This window comes from Manis javanica, chromosome 5 (assembly GCF_040802235.1).
Source record: "Manis javanica isolate MJ-LG chromosome 5, MJ_LKY, whole genome shotgun sequence".
NCBI classification, from domain to species: Eukaryota; Metazoa; Chordata; class Mammalia; order Pholidota; family Manidae; genus Manis; species Manis javanica.
Window position 1 is genome coordinate 132,149,230 of NC_133160.1, and position 24,324 is coordinate 132,173,553.

Here is a 24,324-nt window from a genome sequence, read left to right on the forward strand (position 1 = left end):
CATGAAAAGGACATTTGTTGAGCTGAAGCAGGGATTTTGGCCATGTGCACAATAATTGGAAGTGCCTCAAGTACTGAATTTGGCTTTTCAAATGAATTTTAGCAAGTAGGCAAATTCACAACTTCGGAGTTGATAATGAGGATCAACAATATAAGCATCCGGTTCTGAGCCACAAGATGTTTTAATGCCCTGCTATTAATTTGAAAGCCTGTTTTAAGCAAGAACTCCTAAAATACTATGCAGCTCAGGTAAAGAGAAAGCCTATACAGTGTTATAACTGAGAAACTTTGTGGGAAAATACTCATATTTCCAAAGATGACTGAAATTTTCTTTTTCCCCTGGACCAATGAAACATGAGAGGAAAAAACCAGTATAGGTACGTTGTTAGATTTTGGTTTTTCAGTGGAACAGTATTTTGGAGGAATGAGAAAAATAGTCATATTGTTGCAGAGACAGAGAGAGGATTTTTTTTCTTTTTTTCAAAATGGTATCATCCATTTAAAAAATCAAACAAGGAAGGTGTGCTTGTAAAACAAAACAAAACATAACAAAGGGCTCTATCCAAGCCAGGGGTGTTGGCCTCCATATTGTCCAGCTGCCATCTGCTGGGTAGACGCACAGACTACCACTATCCTAATCACCCCCAAAGATTGAGCAAACATGGAAAGAGGGTGTCTCTTTTCCAATATCCCAGGTCTGAGCCTGTTCAGCTCTGTCACTACATCCATGGGGAAACCACTTCGCTGCTGGCTCAGAGCAGCCCTGGGCAGGGCTGGGGCCTGGGTGCAGACAAGCCGTTTGGAGAGACTTCGTCTTTCACGATATACTTTCTCTTCAAATCTCAGAATGAAGCCACACTTGGGCACTGGCTGGGACATTTTTGAAAGGATGGGCCAAAGCAAGGGCAGGAGCCAGAGTGAGCTCTTAGCACTGGCACTCTGCCCCTCTGCTAGAGTCGGCATAAACTTGGTCTGTTTCTTGGTGGGTGGGACCTCGTAGCCATTCCTCTGGCTTTTGTTAAAGTAGCTTCCAGTCCTGCTTCCGTCTGTCCCTCCAGATGCCCTGAGGGACAGCTGGAGGAGGGAGGAGAGGGCTTCCCCACCCTCTCAGCTCAGCAGCCCCTTAGTCAGCCCAGACACTCCAAATCTATGAACCTGTCTGGACACAACTTCAAGAAAAGTCTTCTGCTTGCCCCCATCCTTCCAACCAAATGACTGCCTCCAAGCTTTGCCTAGTAGAAATCTAGTGAATTTTCACTCCCACTTGAAAACTTGAAGTGGCGTTAAAGAAGAATGCTGTCAAGTTGGCATCTTTTAAACTGTTACCCAGGATTTTCTCTTTTAGTTGCTTCCTAAATGCAGTTTCCTCAGAGACCTGGGAAGTCAGAATTATGTAAGTCCCGAGTCTGCTTGACCCAAAGCTGAGCCCTTCCACTGGACACCCATCCTGGGAGCCTTCTGCATGAAGTGTAGGAGGACTGGCTAATGAGGAGGGTGCAGGACTCCTCAACAAAGTGCCCCCAGATCCTTCAGAGGAGCAGCAAGGCCAGTGGAGGCTTCACAGCTTCTGGTCGAGCACAGAACATTAAATCTGAAGATATTACAGCATCCATCTTCAGAGATATGCTGACTCAAGACTGACAACCCATAAGCACATTTAAAGAAGAAAAATAAATTACTTCCATGTATTCATTCAACAATTATCATTTTTTAATATTTGATTTTCCTTTAAGCTGGGAGAGTTCAGTTTGGGATTACTTCCTGTTGGCCATCCTTTATACGATGTTTTTTGTCAAAGATGTCTGAAGAATGAAGGTTCAATCTCGCAGACTACTTCTAGCTTAACTTCCCATGTCAGACTCCTGGCAAAGGTGAGTGTATGGTATGTTTTTTATTAGATTTTTTTTTTTGGAGCCAGGAGGCATCAACTCAAGCAGAAAATCTTGTTTTGTTGATGTGTGGTGGAGTTACTTTCAACATAAGTGTTCATCATTAGGAGTAATTCTCATGGAAATATTAATATGAGAATCCACCCAAGTTATTTGGAAAGGCATTAAACTTTCAACAAGATTGTTCAACTCTGTTAGGATCAGTATGAGAACACTTGATTTGGCTTTTCTTATAAATGTTAATGAGCAGTTTATATTGGGAAGGATGATAAATATATCCTGAGGACTATAGGGTAACTTCAAAGACCATGATAAGAGAGGTTAAGAGGACGGCAAAGCTCCTAGGTAATCAAAAACCCCAAACCTGGTCCCTCTCACAGCATCTAGGAGAGTCTTATCACATTAGCTAAACTTGCCTTCTCCCTGAAGAAGCAGTAGCCTATGAGACAAAGACTGGGTGCAAAGCTTTAACTGTCCTGTGCCACAGCTCTTAGAATCTGGAGAGTATACCTGGAGCAAATGCAGCTGGAAGGGACAAGGAGGGCTCCTGCAGGAGCGGGTGGTGCTCCCACATGCCGCTCCTGTCCAAGCTGGCCTCAGACCCTTGGCCAACCTTTATATTATGTTTTTTGTCAAAGATGTCTGAAGAATGAAGGTTCAATCTTGCAGACTACTTCTAGCTTCACTTCCCATGTCAAACTCCTGGCAAAGGTGGGTATATGGGATGCTTTTTATTAGATTTCAAAAGTAAAATTAATGCTCAAGTCATTGGTTTTTATGATTATGAAGCTCTTTTCTGAAGCCTCTAAGAAACCTCAGAGTTTTTTCTGAATCACAAAATTGCTTAGGAAGAGCTTGTTTCCTTCTTTTGGTTTGTGTATTTATGGTGAAAATTATGTAAAGAAATGGCTTTTCACTAAGGCAAGATGGGTTTCTTTGTATTGGCTAGCTCCCAATTTTGTCAACTGTCCATATGACTTCTGGTGCCCTTCTACTCTGATCTCTATGCTGAAGTCAGCCGATCTTTTCAAGATGCTCTTATGTCCAGCACCTAACATAGTTCTGGCTCAAAGGATGTTCCATGAAGATTTGGTAAATGAATGAGTGAGGAAATGAATACTGGCTTGCAGGTAGCTAATCCCAACTTAATTATTTTTCCTTTTCAAAGGCATTACTTAGTTACAATTCATAAACCATAACATTTCCTCCTTTAAAGTGTATTATTCAGTGCTTCTTAAATCATAAGACTGTGTATCCATCAACACTATCAAATTTCAGAACCATCTTCATCAGTCCAAAATAAAACCTAAGACCCAATCAGAATCTTTCTCAATTTCCCCTTCGGCTCAGCTCCTGAAAATTTTAACGTATTTTCTATCTCTGTGTATTTGACTATTACGGACATTTCTCTTAAAAGGATCATATGAAATGTGGCTTTTTGTGTGAGACTTCTTTCACTTAGCTTAATGTTTTAAAGGTTCATCCTTGTTGTAGCAACTATCAGTACTTCATTCTTTTTATTGGTAAATAAGCTATCATTGTATGGATATACCACACTTTGTTTATCCATTTATAACTTCATGGAAATCTGGGCTGTTTCTACATTTTGGCTATTTTGAAAAATGCTGCTATGAATATTTGTGTATAAGTTTTATGTAGACATATATTTTCAACTCTTTTGAATATATACATAAGAGTGGAATTGCTGGGGCATATGGTAACTCTGTTTCATTTTTGAAGAACTGCCGAACTCAAAAGTGGCTGCACCATTTTACATATCCAGCAGTGTATGATTCCGATTAATCCATATACTTGCCAACATTGGTTTTTTCTTTGTTTGATTAGTTCTGTTTTATTTTTTTTACCATTTTTAAGTATACAATTCAATGGCATTAAATACATCCATCCACTTGTATAACCATCACCACCATCCCTCTCCAGGAGTTTTTCATCTCACTAAACTGAAATTCTTTACCCATTAAACAAAATTTTCCCATTCCTCCCTCCCTCAGCCCTTGGAAACCACCATGCTAATTTCTGTCTCTGAGTTTTCTGTCTCTATGACTTCTTTAGGGACATCATATAAGTGGAATTCTACAGTATTTGTCCTTTTGTGACTGGCCTATTTCACTTAGCATAATGTCTTCAATGTTTATCCATGTTGTAGCATATGTCAGAATTTCCTTCCATTTCAAGGATGAGTAATATTCCTTTTTTATGAATATACCACATTTTGTTTATCCATTTACCCATTGATGGACACCTGGGTTGCTTCCACCTTTTGGCTATTGTGAATAATGCTGCTATGAACGTGGGTCCCATGTTTTGAGTTTCTGCTTTCAACTCTTTTAGATATATACCCTAAAGGGTAATTCTTAGATCATATGGTAACTCAATGTTTAATATTTTTTGAGGTGCTGTATTCACAGCACTGTACCACCAAACCATTTCCATAGTAGTTATGCCATCTTACATTCCCATCAGCCATGTACAAGAGTTCTAATTTTGCTACATCCTAGGCAATACTTGTTCCTCTCTTTTCTTTTTTTAAATAATCCTAATGGGTCTGAAGTGATATCTCATTGTGGGCCAACATTTGTATTGTTTGTCTTTTTAATTTTAGCTATCCTAATGGGTATGAAGTGGTATATCATGGTTTTGATTTGCATTTCTCTAATAATTAATGATGTCAAACATCTTTTCAAAATGCACTTGTTTGACCATTTGTATTATCTTCTTTAGAGAAGTGTCTATTCAAATCATTTGCCCAGTTTTTAATTGGGTTATCTTTTACTGTTATTTATATATTCTGAATACAAGTTCCTTATCTAATACATGATTGGCAAACATTTTCTCAAATTCCATGGTGGTCTTTTCACTTTCTTGATGGTGTCCATTGAAGCACAGAAGTTTTTAATTTTGGTGAAGATTGATTTATTTTTCCTTTTGTTGTTTTTGCATTTGGTGTCCTAAGAAACCATTGCCTAATTCAAGGTCATAAAGATTGACTTTTATGTTTTCTTCTAGGAATTTTATAGCTTTTGCTCTTGCACTTAGGCCAATGATCCTTTTTAAAAACTCATCTATAACATAACATTGTATTAGTTTTAGGTGAGGATAATTTTATATATATTACAAAATAATTACCAAAATATGTTTTATTAACATCCATCATCACAGTTAGAAAATTTTTTTCTTATGATAAGAACTTTTAAGATCTACTTTAGTAGAAACTTTCAAATATACAAATAGTATTGTTAACTATAGTCACAACTCCAATGATCCATTTTGAGTTAAATTTTATATTTGGTATGCCTACAATTTTTAAAAATATTAATCTAAAAAATATTTCTTTAAAAACAATTGAATTTATTCCTTACTCTGCAAAAGAGGAATGTTACTACAATGTTGGCAGTTTCCTTAATCAGAATCATTTTCTTGTGAATTCTTTTAAAATATGTAAGTATGTTTTCTTACTCTGCTGATGGATAGTGACTGCAATGGGGTATGTGGGGGGGACTTCATAATATGGGTGAATGTAATAACCACAATGTTGCTCATGTGAAACCTTTATAAAATTGTATATCAATGACACCTTACTAAAAAAAATTAATTAAAAAATATATATAATGTTCACATGTAAAAAATGTCTGGTCTTTAGCCATATATACAATGTATTTAAGAATTCAGAAAATATTTTAATATTTCATTTAATTAAGAATTTAATACATTTTTGTGTGACTAATGTGTACATGCAATTTCCTTGCAGAAATAGGGTGGTCTGCAAAATCAAATGCTGCAGAAAGGTCAAGGCAAGGAACAGTCTGGGAAGACCTCTGGGTTTGATGGTTAGAGATCATGCCTGTAGATCATAGTGATCATGAATTAGCCCTGTGCTAGTTCAATGTCAGCAGACTGGGAAGGCAGGCAGTAAGGTCCATGAAGTTGCAGCTAAAGAGACTATTTGTTGTAGAAAGGAGAGAAATAGGATAATTACTAAAAGGTACATAAGAGTCAAGCAAAGAATTATTAAATATAAGGGAAACTTCACCATGTATGTGTGGAAAAGAGATGGTCCATAAGAAAAAGAGCATGAGGAGGCTCAAAAGAAGAGAGAATGAGAGCCCAGTCCCCAGAGGCAAGCAGAAAGAAGGAAGTTAAAAGCCTAGCTGTCACAAGTAACTTAGAAATCAGTAAAACCTATATTCCTCAGAAGAGCAATGGCTTATTCACAGATCTTTCACTGCGAGGTCATTACTGAAACTGAAAGAAGTTCAAAGACTAGAATTTGAGCTGCAGATGCAGATAGACCTGGGTTTAGATACTGTCTTTGCTGCTCGCTAGCTGTGCAACCCTGGGCAAGCTATGTAATGCTTCTGTGCTTCAGTTTCCTTTTCCATAAAATGGGAACAGCAATCCCTCATCTCATTGTCTGGGTGAGGATTATAAGAGGACTACATATAAATCTCTTGATAGTTATAAATTCAAAGTAACTAACAAACATATCTACATTACTTCACTTGAGCATTCAATTGATTAAAATATTATATTCCATTATAAACTTTTCTTACTATTTAGTCACAATACTCTTGACAAATACCTGAGAAGTACAGGGTTTGTGTAAGCATTGCTCTTCATTCTTGCTATATGGAGTTGAATCTCTTTCCCCTCCTGTCTTCTAGAATAACTGAGATGAAGTTAGTCCACATTTTACTCAAGCAATTCACATGGGCTGACTTGAAAATATTCCAGCCATACAATGTATTCAGCACCACATGACCAATCTAGTGATGTCTGAGTGATGACATCAACATACCATTTTGAAATCTCTTCCAGCCCCAAGCTAGGATAAATTATTAAAGCTCTTTATGACTAAGTATCTCCATACAACATTTTCTTAATCTCTGCATAATGGAAAGATAAGCTGTTTCCACCTTTCTTGTGCAACCATATTTACTCTGGGCAAAACTCATTAAAACTCCTCAGTCCAAAGAGTATTTTACTTCTAAAAGAAATAAAATTGCGAAAGGAAATGCTAGTGACTTCCAGCCACTAGGTTTTGTGAGACATAGACATTGGTGAGCAATCTTTTTGGCAACATATGTGTTAGCCTCACTCTCATACTCTAGTCTTGGCAATAATGTTGTTTTTCCCCAGTAAATCCAAGGAACTGTTATTAGTATCTTGTTTTTCTCAGAACATTTTTCGTTTATGCTCTTAAACCTTTTCCCTCTCATGAGCTTCCTTCTTTGTTGTCTTTACTGTATCCTGTTGTAATAAGAGGATTTTGTTTTTATAACGATTTGGAAAACTTCCTTCCTGGCATTCAGATTCTCTCCTCAGATGTCAGAATGAGAGATAATGGTCCATTGCTAGCGCTTGAGTAAGGGAGTGATGGAGACACAAGGGGAGCCGTAGTCCCCACAGGCCAGTCAGGTGGACATCCTTCATGCGTGAGAGCAGCCCAGTGTGTACCAACAGTGGTTTACTGTTCGCTCCCATGCACCCGGGCATTAAAATGCAAGGCTAGTGTTTTGAAAATTGTATTTCCTAATCTACACACTCTTTGTAATGTCAAAGGCTTTCTAAAGAACTTAATCACTCAGAACAAAGTTGGATTTATCACAAATGCCAACTTTCTTGATCACAATCTGCTCTTCCCAGCTTATGATAATACCTACATTTTTCTGAAACAGCTTCTGTTCTGCAGTTTCCTTCAATGAACTAAATATACAATAATGTTTTTAAAAATATCTATGGAAATAAGGGAAACATATAGCTTATTGTGACCTGTCTATAAAAGAGATTTGAAAACTGATTATCTTCCAGATAAGATTTAAATATAACCTTAATTTCCAAAAGTTGCCTACATACCAACAAATACTAGAATTTTAGTACTTTTTAGTTAAAATGATGTATGGTGGTGTGTGGGGAGACCTACGTGTCACCTAGTCCAAACCCTCCCTTGTGAATGAAGAGACAGAGCCCAAGGAGGAAAAAGAAAGGTCCAAAGCAGCTCACAGCTGTCAGCACTGTACTTAGGGTCCAGCTCTCAACTCAGCGTTCATTTCATGTCACTGCCTCTTTTTTTTTTGAGGCTATCTGGTACATCAAAATATGAGAAATCATAATGTAAACTTTCCAGAAGCAGAAACTAGATTTTCTTTTTAACCCCTAGCCACTTGCCAGTCTCCTCTTGACCTAACTTTCTGTCTGATTCCCTCTGACACTAATGAACCAGATAGCGAACTAGGATTGTATGACTGTGACAGAGTGGAATTTAAGTCCTTAGGTAAAACCCATGGGTATCTACAGTGGGTATTTGGTGCATCTCTTTAATCCAGCTGTCTTGCCAACGGGTTTCAGCCCCGGGCAAGTTCACTATGGATTCAATGTGACCAAAGAAATTGACAGCAAAATGTTCTTGGGGTGAAAGGATTATACCATTATACCCAACTTTATTTCCAGGTGGCAGGTCAGTCACTAGAATCCCATTCACTCAGAGCGAGTCTGCATGCAGCAAGCTGGTCTCTGCCTCTGGGTCTCTCTGTCTGCACAGCCATCCTCTGGGCCCCTCTGTCCATACAGCTGTCCTCTGGGCCTCTCTGCACAGTCATCCCAGACAGCTGTCCTCTGGGCCTCTGTCCTCGGCACTGCCACAACTCCACTCCAGCCTCTGCTCCCCTGCAGTCTTGCAGCCCTGCCACCATGTCGTGCCCAGAGCACTGGGTGGTGCTCTTTATATAGAGTCAACAGCTATGTATTGCCCACAGGTGTGCAGTGAGCTAGTCAGGTGAGAATCCTGGCCACAGGAACTCTCATTTTATCCACACCAGCCCTTGTTCCAATGATGAAGCATCTGTTATATGCAAGGCAGCAAGTAGGTTCTGAATACCTGCAAATTACAGATAAAAATAATCAAGTCCTCCTGCCCTTGAGAAGCTCACAATCTGGTACTGAAGAGAAACTGGTTAATATACAACCCTCAGCCAGCACACTGTTAAGAAGGGATGTGCAGCTCCTTGGCTCAGAGAAAGTGAAGAAGGGAAAGGCAGCAGCTGCTGCACAGAGACTATAATTTGGCAGTTTGGGAGAACTGCTCAGTCTGGTTCATCAGAGCTGTGCTTCTGAAACTTGAACATGTGCACAAATCACTGGGATTCTTGTTAAGATACACATTCAGATCCCGTAGGTCAGGAATGAGCTCTGAAATTCTGCATGGCCAGCCAGCTCCCAGGTGATGTTCTCTACATTCTGAGGTTTGTGATTCAGTAAGTAGTGAAGAGCTATAGGGGAGATAGGTGGGGCCACAAGCAGGAGCAAATTAGTAAAGTGTTTTGAAAGTCATGCTATAGAATTTGGATTCTCTCCTAAAAGTAACAGGAGTAACAAATATACTTGAATAACTTGAAACTGATGTTGGTTTTCTAACTTTATTGAAAGTTTCAAAGTCATTTCCACCAGGAAGCTGTCTCTCCCTTCCCTGGGTGGAGTGTCCTGTAACACTTCAATATGGAGCCTGTAAGGTAATACTGATTCACCCGTCTATCAAATTCACTTGACTTTAAGCATCAGGAAGAATCTAGCATTGAATCCTGAAGCTGAATGCATCCCATACCTATACTGTATTGACCCATTGGAGTTTTTCCATAAACTTTGGTCATATAATGTTTGCTGTAGAACAATGGTTTTCAAATGTCAGCATGCATCTGAAACACCTGGAGGGCTTGTTAACACAGAGATTGCTGGATCCCACCCCCAGTTTGTGATTCAGTAAGTCTGGGTGGAGCCTCAGAGTTTGCATTTCTAACATGCTCACAGGTGATGCAGAAACAGTTGGTCTCGGGACCACACTTTGAGAACACCTGGTATTGAGGGACTATTGATTACTTCCCACCTAACTCCAAGCAGTGTTAACAAAGGAGATAAAATAAGTTAATGGCTAAAAGCATGAACTCTAAGCTGTGCAATCTTCGGCAAATTAGTTAACCTCTTCAAGCCTCTGAGTATACACCCATAAAATGAAGATAATATTTATAACACCCACTCCCTAGGGCCAATATGAGGATCCAATGGAAAAAAAATACATGTATATATATAAAACATTCAGTAATTACAAAAAAGTATTATTATTGCTAAAGGAACTCACCTCACTTGCTGATGGCACAGAGAGAATAAAACAAGGTTTTATTCAACAAAATTACAATGCATTTATTTACAAGTAAATTTGGCAAATGTGAGCTTAATCCCTAATCTTTCAAATCTGTAGGAATATCATAGCCCCTGTTGTAGTTTTGTAACCAGAGTTTTTATACTTTATGGGTGAAAACACCAGCTGACACCCATCTAATAAAAAGATTTATACTTCACACCCACTGGGAAGGCTATAGTGAAAAAGGCAGATGATAACAAATGTTTGACAAATTGGAACCCTCATACATTACTGGTGGGAATGTAAAATGGTGCAGCCACTTTGGAAAACAGTGTGGAAGTTCCTAAAAAGTGAAACATAGCATTACCATATGACCCTCCTAGGTATATAGCCAACAGAATTGAAAACAGACTGTGGAGAAAATGAAGGTTCCTGTGGCCAGGATTCTCACCTGACCCTGGTCAGCTTGCTCACTACCCACATGTGGGCAATACATTGTTACTGATACTGTATAAAGAGCTTCACCCAGTACTCTGGGGGGCTCAACTGCAGTAGATGAGAGGCTGGAGTGGTGGCAGCACCGAGGACAGAGACTGAGACGGCTGCAGGCACAGAGAGGCCCAGAGGCAGAGACCAGCTTGCTGCATGCAGATTCACTGAGTGGATGGGATTTTAGTGATTGACCTGCCACCATGGGAATAAAGTTGTGTATATACCCCTTCACCCCAAGAACGTTCCACTGTCATTTTTTTTTCAGTCTCATTGAATCCATAGTGAACTTGTCTGGGTGAAACCCATAGGCAAGACACATATGTTCTCATAAAAATGTTTACATGAATGTTCATAGCAGGGTTTTTCATAGTAGCCAAATGTGGACAGAATCCAAAGGTCCATCAGTGGATGAATAGCTAAACCATATGTCTTGCCAATAGGTTTCACCCAGACAAGTTCACTATGCCTCCAGGATTCTCTCCTCTCAATCTATGTGCCCTTAGTCCTCTGCAATGGTCCCTGTGCAAGGAAGCTCGAACATTGTTCTCCAGCAAAAAGTCTTGCAGACACACAGGCCTGACTCGTGTCTCTGTGTCTGACCTCTGCCTCTTTGGTCTCAATGGCTGGAACTGCTGCTCTGGTTTCAGCTGTTGCCATAGCTCTGGTAAGATCCTATTGGACTTGCCATCTAATTTCCTTCCATCTGCTCCTGCCCATATTAAATCATCCCACATCTGGGTCCTCGTAACCTTCATGGGGCCCTGGAAATTCTTCTTGTGAGTAACAGGTCTTATTTCTTTGCGGATTGTCGTTGCTTCTGCCTCTCCTAAGTCTGCTACTGTATGTATCACCTCGCTTATGGGATGTCCTAAGTGAGGGGAAAGAATGGCCACCAGAGACCCAAAGAGGGATGTAGGAGCCATTTGAAGTACAGTATTTCTCATCCCAGTAGTGAAAATCTCTTCATCTGGGTTATAATTCTCTGGACTATAGATGGCATTTCTTATGCCTAGCTCTTGTAGCACCTGCTGGAGTTCAGCATACGTCTACCATCTAACAGGAGAGGATGGCACAGTAACCGGATTGGGCCACACAGCAGGAAGTGCAGCCATAAGCCAATCGAGGAGGGAGTGACTCCCTGAGTCTGATGTGCATTTTGTAATCCCTGCCTCAAGGGCGGGCTGCACTGTCAGGGAAGACGGCTTTCCCATCTCTGATCCCGACAGAACAATTCCATCCACCCCTAAGTCCCAGACACAGGAGCCAAGCTGATATTGACTCTGAGGGCTTCTGCCTAAACTGGGAGCCCAAATCCACCAGCTCAGCCTGAGTATAGGGGTGGACCGTAGAGTGCTCCATGACCTGGGGAGGGGGCTGCTCCTCTCCTTGGGGAACTTTCAGCTGCTGGGTCTTTATTTTCTTTACAACCACTGGGTGTGCTTTCAATACAGGAGGCGCCAGTGCCTCCGGCACTACCCCTTCATCCTTACCCAGCTCCTCCATTTCTGGGGCTGAAGGCACCTTTCCCCTCCCCCGAGTGCCTCCTTTGCTACAACCTTCACCTTTTCTACTGTGCCTCACAGCAATGCCACCTCAGTCTTCAGAAGTCTTACCTTCAGCTCAATGCTTCGCAGCTGATGTTCTTGTGCCACCTCTGCCTGTGCTCCCCTCAGGAGTTCGTCTTTTTCCTTGATGGCCTCTTCCTCCTTCAGAACACCTGGCAGCACTGCCATCTCGTCTCCAGTGGCATCTTGCTGCCGGCGCTGTCGTGCTGCCTCCTCCCACATCAAGGCCAGCTCCTTCCTCAGGGAATCCACAGAGCTTTGCAGCTGGCGTTCTCGTGCTACCTCTTGCATCAATGCCATTTCCCTCCTCAGGGAATCTGAAGTTTGCAGCTCACGTTCTCGTGCCACCATTTCTTGGGTCTCCTCTGTAGACCTTTTTAAGACTGTGAGAAGCAGCCAACCCACAGTCCCCGCTGCCTCAGGGGCACTTTGCTTCTCAAAGGATCTGCTCACTCTACCAAGAGCCACTCCTACTGCCTCAGGTGTCACTTCCACTTGTCTCTAGTCCTGGGGTGGGGCCCAGTCCTCTAGGAAGCAAGCCACTTCAGACCACATACCCACTGGGGGATTATCCACTGTCTCCCCATTCACAGGGGCAGCCCGCTGAAGCACCCCTCCCACAAGGGCAGCCTGTCTTTTTCCTTGGTCAACAATGAACCCTGCTGACTTTCGCCAATTGTCTTGCCAATGGATTTCAGCCTCGGGCAAGTTCGCTATGGATTCAGTGTGACCAAAGGAATTGACAGCAAAACATTCTCAGGTTGAAAGGGTTATACCCAGCTTTATTTCCAGGTGGCAGGTCAGTCACTAAAATCCTATTCACTCAGAGCGAGTCTGTATGCAGCAAGCCAGTCTCTGCCTCTGGGCCCCTCTGTCCTGCACAGGCCATCCTCTGGGCCTCTCTGCACAGTCATCCCACCCAGCCATCTTCCGGGCCTCTGTCCTCGGTGCTGCCACCACTCCAGCCTCCGCTCTGCTCTCCTGCAGCCTTGCAGCCCTGCCACTGTGTCGTGCCCAGAGTACTGGGCGGAGCTCTTTATATAGAGTCAAATTGCCCACAGGTGTGCAGTGAGCTAGTCAACCAGGGCCAGGTGAGAATCCTGGCCACAGGAACTCTCATTTTATCCACACTATATATATTCCATTGTGGCATATATCCGTACAATGGAATAGCATTTAACCATTAAGAAGGAATGAGTAATGATATACACTACAATGTGGATGAAACTTGAAAATATTTTGTTAAGTGAAAGAAGTGTGATATAAAAAAAACACATTTTGTGACTCCACTTACATAAAATGCCCAAAATAGGCAAATTCATAGAGACAAAGCAGGCTGGTGGTTGCCAGGGCTGGGGAAAGAAGAGAGTGGGAACTGACTGAAAATGGTATGGGATTTCTTTTTGGGATGATAAAAAAGTTCTGGAATTAGATAATAGTGATGGTTGCACTCATAAATATTCTAGAAACTACTGATTGTACATCTAAAAGGGTGAATTTCATAGTATTTGAATTACATCTCAAGTAAAAAAATGTTTAAGACACTATAATTTCACTTAGTAAGAATAACATTTTCATCTTCAAGTTGTACTGTGCAATAAGGTAGTTACTAGCTACACGTGGTTCTTGAGCTCTTGAAATGTGGCTAATCCAAAGTGGGCTATGTTATGAGTAAAATACATGATGAAACTGAAATAGGTTAAAAAAAAAGGAATATACATTAGCTAAATACATGTTTGATATTGAAATATTTTTGGAGATAGTTAAAATATAAAACTAACTTAACTGTTTATTTTTACTTTTTAAAATGTGGCTACTAAAAAATTTAGAATTCTGTATGTGGCTCAAACTTGCATATCTTTCTACTGGCCAGCTGGCCTCCCCAGTAAGTCCATGTCCTTGTAGAGGCACATGGAAGTATTTGCATCTGGGGCTTAGTGAATCTAAGACTGGTCCTTTTCCTTTACATAAATCTCTTTGTACCCAGGACTTGATTAACTCTTTTGCATTAGCATGACTCAACACATGTAAAGAGGGCAATTCAGTGGGTATTTCCAGTTTTTGTTCTTTGAGTAGAAGGCCACCTGCAAAAACAGAGCCTTGTTATCTCAAAGAGCAAGGTTCTGGGCCATTATTTTAGAAAGTACTTTTTGTGTCTCTTGCTGATGAACTACACAGTAAGTCATCTGAAAAAGAATTTTTTAAGGCATAATTTCTTTCCCCTTAAGAGTGACTTCTTTTTCCAAAGCTCAAGTCCTATGTCAAAATATTCTTAGCCTTGACATGTATTTCTAGATATCAGTGAAAATTGATAATAAGATTTCTCTCAGAAGGGAATATTATTGTTAAATGAGCTGAAGATAAGAACTTTTTGGTAGGTGAAGTAGTTAAGGGCAAATTATTTGAATAATGTAGGAATGTCTATTAATGGTAAGGAAGTTAAGTAGGTTGACTGCTTTTTTTAAAAGCATAATATCTTTTTATTATAAAAATAATATATTATTTTGAAAAATGTCAAAAACACCAAAAGCAAAGAGAAGTAAATAACCAACACTCCCAATCTCACTACCAGAGATAATCATTGTTAATATATAAATGTCTATCCTTCCAAGGGAAGAAAGCTCTTGATGAATCAAAATTATTCTATACAGGGAAAATTGGCCCAATTTCTATTGTTGACTATTGGTCAACACATGGTAAAACATTTTATTTTTCATTCAGTCAAAAATGATTCTATTGTCACTCTAAACTGTGAAAAGATAAATCCAATTTCTATAGGTTTGGTTATATAAAATTCCTGTGTTGCAATTTAGTAGCTGGGCTGAATGTAATCCTTTAGCCTTTGCTCCAATTAAACAAGAAAGACACTTATACTACACACATAGATGTGGGTGGGCATGCCTCTATACATTCTTTTCTCTTTGCCAATGAAGTTGTATAAAAATATTTACCGTGCTCTTATAGGCTCATGAATGTGGTGTAGTGTCCACGCCATGAGGCACAGGATGGATTATTCACTGGCATTTTTATGGACCCATATTCAAGTGTTTCCCCAGCTGTGTTTACAGCTTTGACTTTCTAAGCCTCTTAAGAAGGAATCAGTTTTGATCATCTTAAATCCCAAAGTAAATTTTCTTTCTGAAGATTATTCTAGTTGCCATCACAGGTTAGTCTGGCCTATTGAATCATCTTTAAGTGCTGTGACATTCAAAAAGGAAAGCAGGGTTTTGCTTCAAGGAGAAAGGGAGATTGGAAATGTGACTCAGATTCCTTCCTGTAAGAGGTGAGATTTTCAGAACTCCTTTGTTCCTTTTTCTTTTTTTTTAATATGTAGTTTTATTCTTTAGTCATTTCATTGTGTAAGTCTGGTCTCTCTTTAAAATAGTGTAAGTACATATAGAGTTAAGATTCTTATATGGTATTTTTTGTTTATTAGTTGATATGTTGATGACTTTCAATGTGTAAGTACAGACATATGCTCTCAATAATACTTATTTCTTGACTAAAGAGAAGTATAAATGATATTTAGAAGTTTTAGAGATGGTAATTTATAGGTGATTCCTTATTAGGTAACTTTTATAAATGATTATGTTTAACATTCCTTAGTTTAAACCTTCCAGCTGTAACCACACAATTAGCCACATTTAGAACCAGAGTATTTGCTAAGAGCTAAGGCTTTGCCATTTAAATGTGTTAGCTTGGGCTGATCCATTAACCTATCCGTGCCTTAGTTTCCTTACAGAAATAATAACTAGTTAATTGAGTTAATTCATGTAAAGTAAATGGCATGTTGATAAGGTGTCAATAAATATTAGCTGCTGTTCCTTGAAGCTCCTACCACTAATATATCTACAACCACTACACTCTTGGCCAGTGAAGCAATTCTGTTCTTCCAGGCTGAGATCTTCGAGAGCTCCCTCTGTGAAGAAATGAGGCAACAGGGGAAGCCCTGCAGAGCCCGCCAGGTAAGCCAAATCAACCAGACTGTTCATTTGCAGACACATCTGAGTACTAAGAAAATGAGATAAAAGCAGCAACAGCTGTCCTGTGAGAGACTTCATTTGGTTAACACATGCTGACCTCTTACTGGCTATATGATGCTGTCCTGTGTGCAGGATATTGAAGAGTAGACATAAGATATAGTGCCTGTCTTTGTGATCCTCTGTCTTCTATGAATTTCTAAGTGTGCAGTACTTAGCTGTTTGTGTCCATGTAGGGAATGTGTTTTCCCTAGATTTCTAAGGGAAAAAATAGAACTAGAAAATAGAACATTATACACAGAACACTAGAAAAGAAAAAGATACACAGATATTTAACTAAAATGCCCAAGCCTCTATATTAATCAGTTCTTGCTATATAATAAACAACTTCAAAAAAACTCAGTGACCAAACCATTGACCATGTATTATTTCTCACAGTTCTGGGGGTTGGCTGAGCTATTCCTCTGCAGGTTTTGCCTGGGATCACCCATGAGCCTGACTTTAACTGGAAAGTCCCAAACAGCCTCACTCGCTGGTCTGGGATGGGTGCTGGCCAACAGTGAGTCTCTTCTCCTCCCCAGGCCTCTCACTCACCAGTGGGCTAGCCCAGGCTTCTTTGCAGCATGGCCAGCTCAGCATTCCCAGAGGGCAAGAGGGGAAGCTGCAAAGCCTCCCAGAGCCTAGATCTGGAACTCCCACTGCATTCCAAGGCTGGATCCCCACGATGGAGAAATAGCCCTACTTCTCCCTGAAAGAAGCAAATCACATTGCATAGGGGCTGGACGCAGCCTCAGTTAACTACAGCTGCATAACAAGCTGTCCCAAAAGTTCATTTCTTAAAACAATGATATTCTATTTCTCTGTGAGTCACTGGAGGCCATGATTATACTAATTTCCCAAAACCTGTTTATCACTCTTTAAATGGTGGCATTTCTCTTTAGTGGCATGTTTTTTCCTCCTGTTTCTGTGGTTAATCGATTTGAAGTGTTGTGACAATACTAGGGTCAATGATTTGAGGAAAAAGGAAAACTACATTTCTTTCTCATTCTCAGAGTTTAAAAGCAGATGAATGAATTTAGGAATGGCTTCCAAAAGTCAACTTGGGAGGAGATGAGGAGAGTATGTTTTAATAAAGAAAAAGAGCCAGATTCCAAGGCTGTGCCACACCCTTAGAGTCTTCTCTGCACCTGGAGCTTCCTTTGCAGGGCAGGAAATCGCCCCATCACGTAGAGGCTGAAGGAAGTAGACAGATGTGAGCATGGAATGTGAAAGTAGTCAACATTCTGTAAACATTGAGGCAAGGAACTCATGAGCAGTAAACAGTGTGGGCTGACTAAAGATATCTCAAGTTAGTTTTCTTGGCTTCACATATTTTCCTTCATATTTGATCCTGAAGAGGATCATATCTGATCCTCTAAAATTCTAAAACCTATGACCTACAGAACGATTGGTCACCTTTCCACTTACCTGTGGTGGAACCCTTTTTTTTCTGGCTTCTCTGTTGTGCAAAGAGAAGAACTATGGCCTGACACCCCTAGAGAATCTGCCCCAAATGGTGTGATTTGCTTTACTTAGAAAGGTTAACCTGGGTGTTATTTCAAGAACAGAAGTATGGACAAGACGGGATAGAGGTAGAAACCTCAAAGGATATGGAGATTTCCAGAAGGATGTTGAAGCCTTTCTGAGTGCTATTTCTGAGGTGAAACACTATGTCATGGGAGGGGAAGTCAGAATTAAGTACAGGAATTCCAGAATGAGAAATTTTTCCCTGGAGAATTTTTTTGGTGCATGGGTTCAAATGGAATTGCAAATATTCCTGGCAAAGAAGTTATCTGTGAGACAAAGTTCCTCAACTTGGCCAGATGAGTTCTTTATGTCTAAACACACATTCATACATTTTCACAAATACATGTGAATGTGATTTGATTCAAGCATAGGTACATATGTGTAGTCATGTGTGGGTGGTCTTATTTTCCCTTTTTTGGCTTGGCACCTCCTACACATATCAATTCCCAACCCACCCACCTACCTGGATAACTCATATTAATGATCTAGTATGTATCTTTCCCATTTTTACCCAAGGCTATATAATCATACACAGAGGCACACATACACATACACATATACACATGGATACTTTCTGATCATTGTTTCACAAAAAAAGAACCACATTACACACTTTTCTTCTGTATCACATATTACTCAGTCAACAGTACCTTCTGAAGTTCTTCCTGTCAACCAGCATGACTCTGATTAATTCTTCATGACGGCTGTATTAATTCTTCTATGATGGCTGTATCCATCACAGGGATATGCAATAGCTTAATAAGCCATTCCCCTATTGTTAGAAATACATCACAGCTTCTACAATTTGCTAGAAAAATAAAAACACCTCCCTCCCTCAAAAAACAAACAAAACACCTTTATATAAATCTTTATGTTCTAGTAACTTTATTTATATTGGGGAGGTTTTTGGCCTTAAGAGTGTATATATTTTAATAGCTATCTCCATACTGCTTCCCCAAGAGGCTGGAGCGTTTCCCATCCCATCCATGCTGCATGCAATTGCTCCCCTTCTTACAACCCTGCCAGCAATTAGCTACAGATCTTTTAAATTTTAGACAATATAGTAGATATAAATGATAACTCATTGTTAGCTGAATTTGCATTCCCCTTACATTTGGTGAATTTGAGTATCTTTCCATGTTTTTTTAGGCATTTGGATTTTATTTTCTGTGTGGGTATTGCACATTCATATCTTTTACCTGTTCTGTTGCTTTGTTCTTGTTTCTGTTGTCAAACTATAATAAATTTTTGTATATTATAAAAATATATATTATCTGCATTATACATATTTCTGAAAATCTACCATGGTCAGTGATATTTTTAGGATATCTTTGCCTTCAAAGTTATAATTTTCATAGTTAAATATGTCTGTCTTTTTTCTGTAGCTTTTTTTTTTTCTTTTGAGAGGGCATCTTTCATTCTCTGTAGCTTTTGACTTCTCTGTTCTGACCAGGAAATTTTTCCTGTACAATAGAGTACATACAAACTAGATTTTCTTGTAAGAACTTTGCTTTATTTTTGTATTTTTCACTGATACATTTGTGCTGTAACTTTGGATCTGCAAGAAAATTGGGGTGCAGTAAGGTACTGATTTGAATCTAATGGCTTTATAGAGGGCTCTAACAACAGATGAGGAAGTCTTCTGCCCTGCTCTATCCCTATTTTTCCAAAATTACTTTCCTTTCTTTAGTATTCATTTTTCTTTAGGAACTTTAAGATCACTTTATCCAACTGCCATACAAACAAACCAAAAATACCCATATTGTTGTGAATTTTAGCAAAATATACACACAATTTGGGGGAATGTAATATTCTTATGGCATTGAGTCTTCTCATCTAGGAATATCATCTTTCCACTTCTTCATTTTTCCTTTATGTATTTTAGTATGAATTCATTGTTAAGTTCCTTTTTTGTTATATCCATTTCTAAATATTTCATAGGGGTTTCTTTTTCATTATTTCAAACAAACCTTTTTCCATTCTTGTTTTATTGCTAGAGTAGAGAAAAGATAATGATTTTCTTTTGGCATGTTTTTGGCCAATCTCTTTATCAAATTCTCTTCTTAATTCTAGGAGATTTTTCCAAGATTCCTTTGGGTTTTCTAGGTTTACAGTTATATCATCTGCAAAAACAGTTTTCCTCTTCTTTTCCAATGTTTATTCCAGTTTTTAAAGTTGTTATAATCAAGTTCATAATATATTTTCTTCAAAAATTTTAGTCATTTTAATATCTATTCTTTCTGCTTCTTAATCTTCTATAGTTTTACTTTTTCTTTTTAAAAATCAAGCTTGTTTATCAAATGTATAGATTTTTAATATAACAAAAGTATTTTTGATTTTCAAGTAGTCAACTTTTTTGTCATTTTTTAATACATTTTTTATTATTTATTGAATCAAAATAACCTATATAAATCTTTGCCCTTTGAATTTGCTGATGTTTTCTTTGTAGCCAGATACATGATCATTTTTATCAGTGTTGTACAGACATATGAAAACTAATGAAAATTGTCAGTGTCAGGAATGTAGGATTTTGATCACTTATGTTGGGAAGCAGCATGGCACAGAGGTTAAAACCAAAGACTTCAGGAAAAATATGACCACTTTCAAATCTTGATTTTACCATGTGACCTTAAGCACATCTGTAAGATGTGAATAATAATGTTATCTATAATAGCATATAATAATAATAGAAGTAAAATAACATCATAGGGTTCTTGTGAGGATTAAACATTTAATATTTATAAAGCATTTGGAATAGAAATTAGCACACAGCAATTTATAATTACATTATAATTATAAATTATGTATTTTATATTAAATTTCTTTATTTATTTATATAATTAGGTGGCATATAAATAAAAAGAATTAGTCAATTCACCTATGTTCTTTCTTTTTATAGAAATGTCTAATATAGTCCAAGGAGAAACATTGGGTTAATATAAGTTTTCTGGTGTTTTTGAGAATGGCTTATAGGTTAAAACATTATTCTGTTATTTCCTTTCTAATTAAATTTTCAAGTTATTTAAGTGACAAGTTTTAAAATGTAGCATTTCCTGTGCTCTTTGTTTAGATTTTCAGTGCTCATCTTACTTCCTTCAATTTTTCTTACTTTACTACTTATTTTTTTTACACCTGACCACACTTAAATTAAAAATTCTTTGCCCTTTAATAAATTTGCTCCCCATCTCATTCTTTCTTAATTAAGTTGCCTTTCCCCCAGTAGTATAAAAATAACCATTCTTATTATACTTTAGAACGTTTGATTTCCCTCAGAGCAGCTCAGGAAAGATAAGGGAGTTTGCATAGTCAGACTGGATTAGATGTGTGCCCCTGAGATGGTGTTAAGTATAGAGCATTCTATAGTCCATTCATTTTTACCATTTCTAGTGCCCTTCATTTCTTTGTGTACATCCAAGTTTCTGTCTATACTTCTGCCTAAAGAAAATCCTTGCAGTTCATGTCTACTGATTATGAATGCTCTCAGTCTTCATTTATCTGAGAAAGTAGATAGGCCCCACTGAGAAGGTGACTTTTGAGTAACAGTTAAAGGAGGGAGGGAGGTGGCCCTGTGGACATCTGGAGGAAGAGTATTCTCGGCAGAAAGTTGTTAGGTGGAGGTATGCTTGGTATATGCAGGGAGAAGGAGGGATGCCATTTGTTTGAAACAGAGTGAAAGGGAAAACTGATTAGGCCTGAGAATCACCATGAATTTGGCAATAAGGGTGTCACTGGTAACTTGACCAAATGCACACAGCTTTGATGGAGAGTAGGAAGGAAATGCCATGTACCTCATTTCATATGATGGTAGACATACTTGATTCTATATTTTATTCCTTCCCTCCAGTTTGTTTGTTATTGGTTTAACTTTATTCCTTACATTTTTCCCTTTTCCTAATTTTCACAAGTTTGATCATTATCTGAGGCAGATACCTCGGGTGTGAACACCTTGAGTTCCCTGCTATTTGGCCCTAATCTCATTTCTGCCTGTGCCTGCCACAAGAAGAGGCAGGGATGTTTAACTGTTCTTCCCTGCAGTCCCTGGGCACAGAGGAAAGAAGAGGGAGTGTGTGACTCTGGTTCATTGTGTCAGTCTGGGCAGGAAACAGGTGCTATTGTCAATTCAAGTCACTGAAACAGCTTACTATGGGACTATTCCCAAAGGTGAGCACCGAGATTGTGCAGCGCTCATGCTATTAAGAGTGCATTTCAGTGGGATGGGTGGGGCCATTACCACAGGAGGAGAGCAGCAATGACTAGGATGCTGAGAGAGAGAGCACGTGCTCCCTGTGTTGGAAAATTAACCACTCCATTAATCTGGAAAGGAGTTTAAATGCACAAAGGAGAGCATGCCTCTTCCCCAGGCGTGCTGTACTTCCACAGCATCATGTTTTCCAGTCTCCTGCTTCTGCATCACTCTTTTCTTGGGAGAAGTGACCTGCAATTTGCCATTCCCATCCGAGAGGTTCAGCCCCACCCCAGACGGGAGCACAAATCCTTAGTCTTGGAGCATTTAGCTTCTAGTTCATCATATAAGAGACAAATTAGTCTGTCTCGGACTTTGGACTGAAATTTTAATTCACTTTCAGTTGCAAGAAACAAATAGATCCAGCTAGCCTAAGTGTCTTTCCCTTCACACACCCTCTGGAGATCTAGGTAATATTGACCCAAACCCCAATACAACTGCTTGTGAGAATGCAGTTCTCGGGACAATCTTTGCGCACCCCTGGATCCCGTTCTCGTGCGTCTCCTGCCTCCACACTCCCACATAGGCATGGACTCTGCCAATCCCACTTCCCGCCCACCTGGCTCTTCAGTGTAGAGAGTTCACCAGCTCCTCCTGAACATCCCCATTACTTCAGCATTTTCTGAGCATAAGAAATTTAATAACAGGTCACTTTTTGTTTGGTCTCACTTTGTATTTTTCTTCTAATGTTTTCCAGTTTAAGGAGGACTCCCTGTGTTTGTGATAAGAGAACAAATAAGGAGGGCACCAGTTTCTAGTTTACTTTTAGTGTATAAAAATGGGAAATGGGGGGAAAAAACTATAAAAATTCTTTCCTAGGAAGAGAACAAAAATCAGCAGCTATCAGCAACTCTGAAAGGATATACTGTCAATTTGAGAACTGCCCTCTAGCAATCTCACAGCTCAGATTGATTTGGTAGTTCCTTCTGCTCCTGCACTGCCACCACCTGTAAGAATTGTTCGTATGTATGGTGGCCCAACATTTCAGTGAAATGGCCATCAGAAATAAATTGTTTTCCATTGTTTCCATTTGTGAAACCATCACCATATACTCCAGGCAATGTGGTAGCCCATGTAACTGCGGGGTGGTTTTCAAAATGTGTAACAACAAGCACATCACAAGCACTAACCGATCAGAATAGACCTGACCGATCAGAAGCGATGTCAGGAGTAAATGCCTGGTACAGCCCCAGGCTGGACACCAGCTGAGTACCTACCCTGCCTGTAACCCAGCAACAGCTCTGCTAATTCTTGTCATTTTGTACCCAAATGCCTCTTTTCTCTTTCCCTTTCAAAACTACTTTGTTAATCGTGCATTTATTCCGCAGACACTATTAAGCTTCACCGTGTGCTCTCCCAGCCTTTCTCAGTCCCTGTCCCATTGTTGCTCACATAGGTATTTTCCCAGAGTCCTTACATGTTGAATCCTATCTGGCGTCTGATTCTGCCAGGACCCAGACGAGTGATAATGTCAAGATCACAGATAGCAGAGCTCACTTGTTACATTTGAATTTTTCCCTGTATCACTGCAGAGGGTAACTTCATTTCCACTACTTCAGACATGTACATTAATAGACTCTGATTTCTATTTCTCACTCTATCCTTCTTTCCATTATACCAGCAGGATTTATTCTAGGACCAACTCTGCTTTTTTATGAAATATCATTTCCAGAGGAGGACTATACTCTGACAGAAGTCAGCTATTTAAGCAGGGGTAAACAGGGTAGGTGGTATACAGACTCTATAGAATGGGGAGATTTGTAGGAAAGGGGATGAGGACAGGGAGAAATAATGGTGACAAGTTTAGAGGGTTTAGCTTTGAGATGATTGGCACTTGGGACTGACTTGCTGGTGACCCCTGGCATGTGGTTCCAGATTCCTTTTTCCTGGAGAAGATGCTACCTCAGGATGGGTTGAGGGTAAATGGGGAACCTAACATCTTTTCCAACTTCAAGTTCAAAGGATTTGGTACATGCAGCAGGCCCAAGGGGCAGATATGAGGAAGGGACATTCATAGCACAATGGCTGTTCCCTCTGCCCAAACCTCATGGCTACATGACTTTGAAGAATTAGCATCCCACAGTATATATGGCTTGGAGTAACACTGACACTATGTCACGGCTGTGAGTTTATGGGTGGACAGACACACTGACACTGTAGTCACAGCTGCGAGTTTATGGGTGGATGGAACATGAACAGTGTTGACCCAGGTGCCGCCAAATTACCTAGAATTTATCAAGAGTCACTCAACATGGGGTGTGAGCACGCCTGTGGCAGGACTTGTCAAAGCTGTGCTTTCAGTCCACCTCTTGGGGCAACTGAGAGAAAGTGGGAAAGGACTGGAGAAGTGGCCTCTCTTCTTGCCAAATGTACCACTCCACTTAAAGGGGCAAGCTAACTGGAAGGACCAGCCTAGCCACATGGCCTGATGGATAATA

The 24,324-nt window shown here is 39.6% G+C and overlaps 1 protein-coding gene across 6 annotated transcripts in view; it reads left to right on the forward strand.

Moving 5' to 3' along the window:
* Nucleotides 1-24,324, forward strand: part of LNX1 (ligand of numb-protein X 1) — a 160,666-nt gene that overhangs the window by 22,847 nt on the left and 113,495 nt on the right. For 3 of the 6 annotated variants that reach the window (XM_073237617.1, XM_073237615.1, XM_073237612.1), the window contains exons 2-3: nt 1,733-1,870; nt 15,994-16,062. The exons of 1 other annotated variant lie outside the window; for it this stretch is intronic. The gene's annotated coding sequence lies outside the window, so the exon portion shown is untranslated. Of the gene's footprint in view, nt 1-1,732; nt 1,871-2,475; nt 2,600-15,993; nt 16,063-24,324 lie in introns of those variants that run through there. 2 more of the 6 variants (XM_017670140.3, XM_073237613.1) reach the window with 2 other exon arrangements.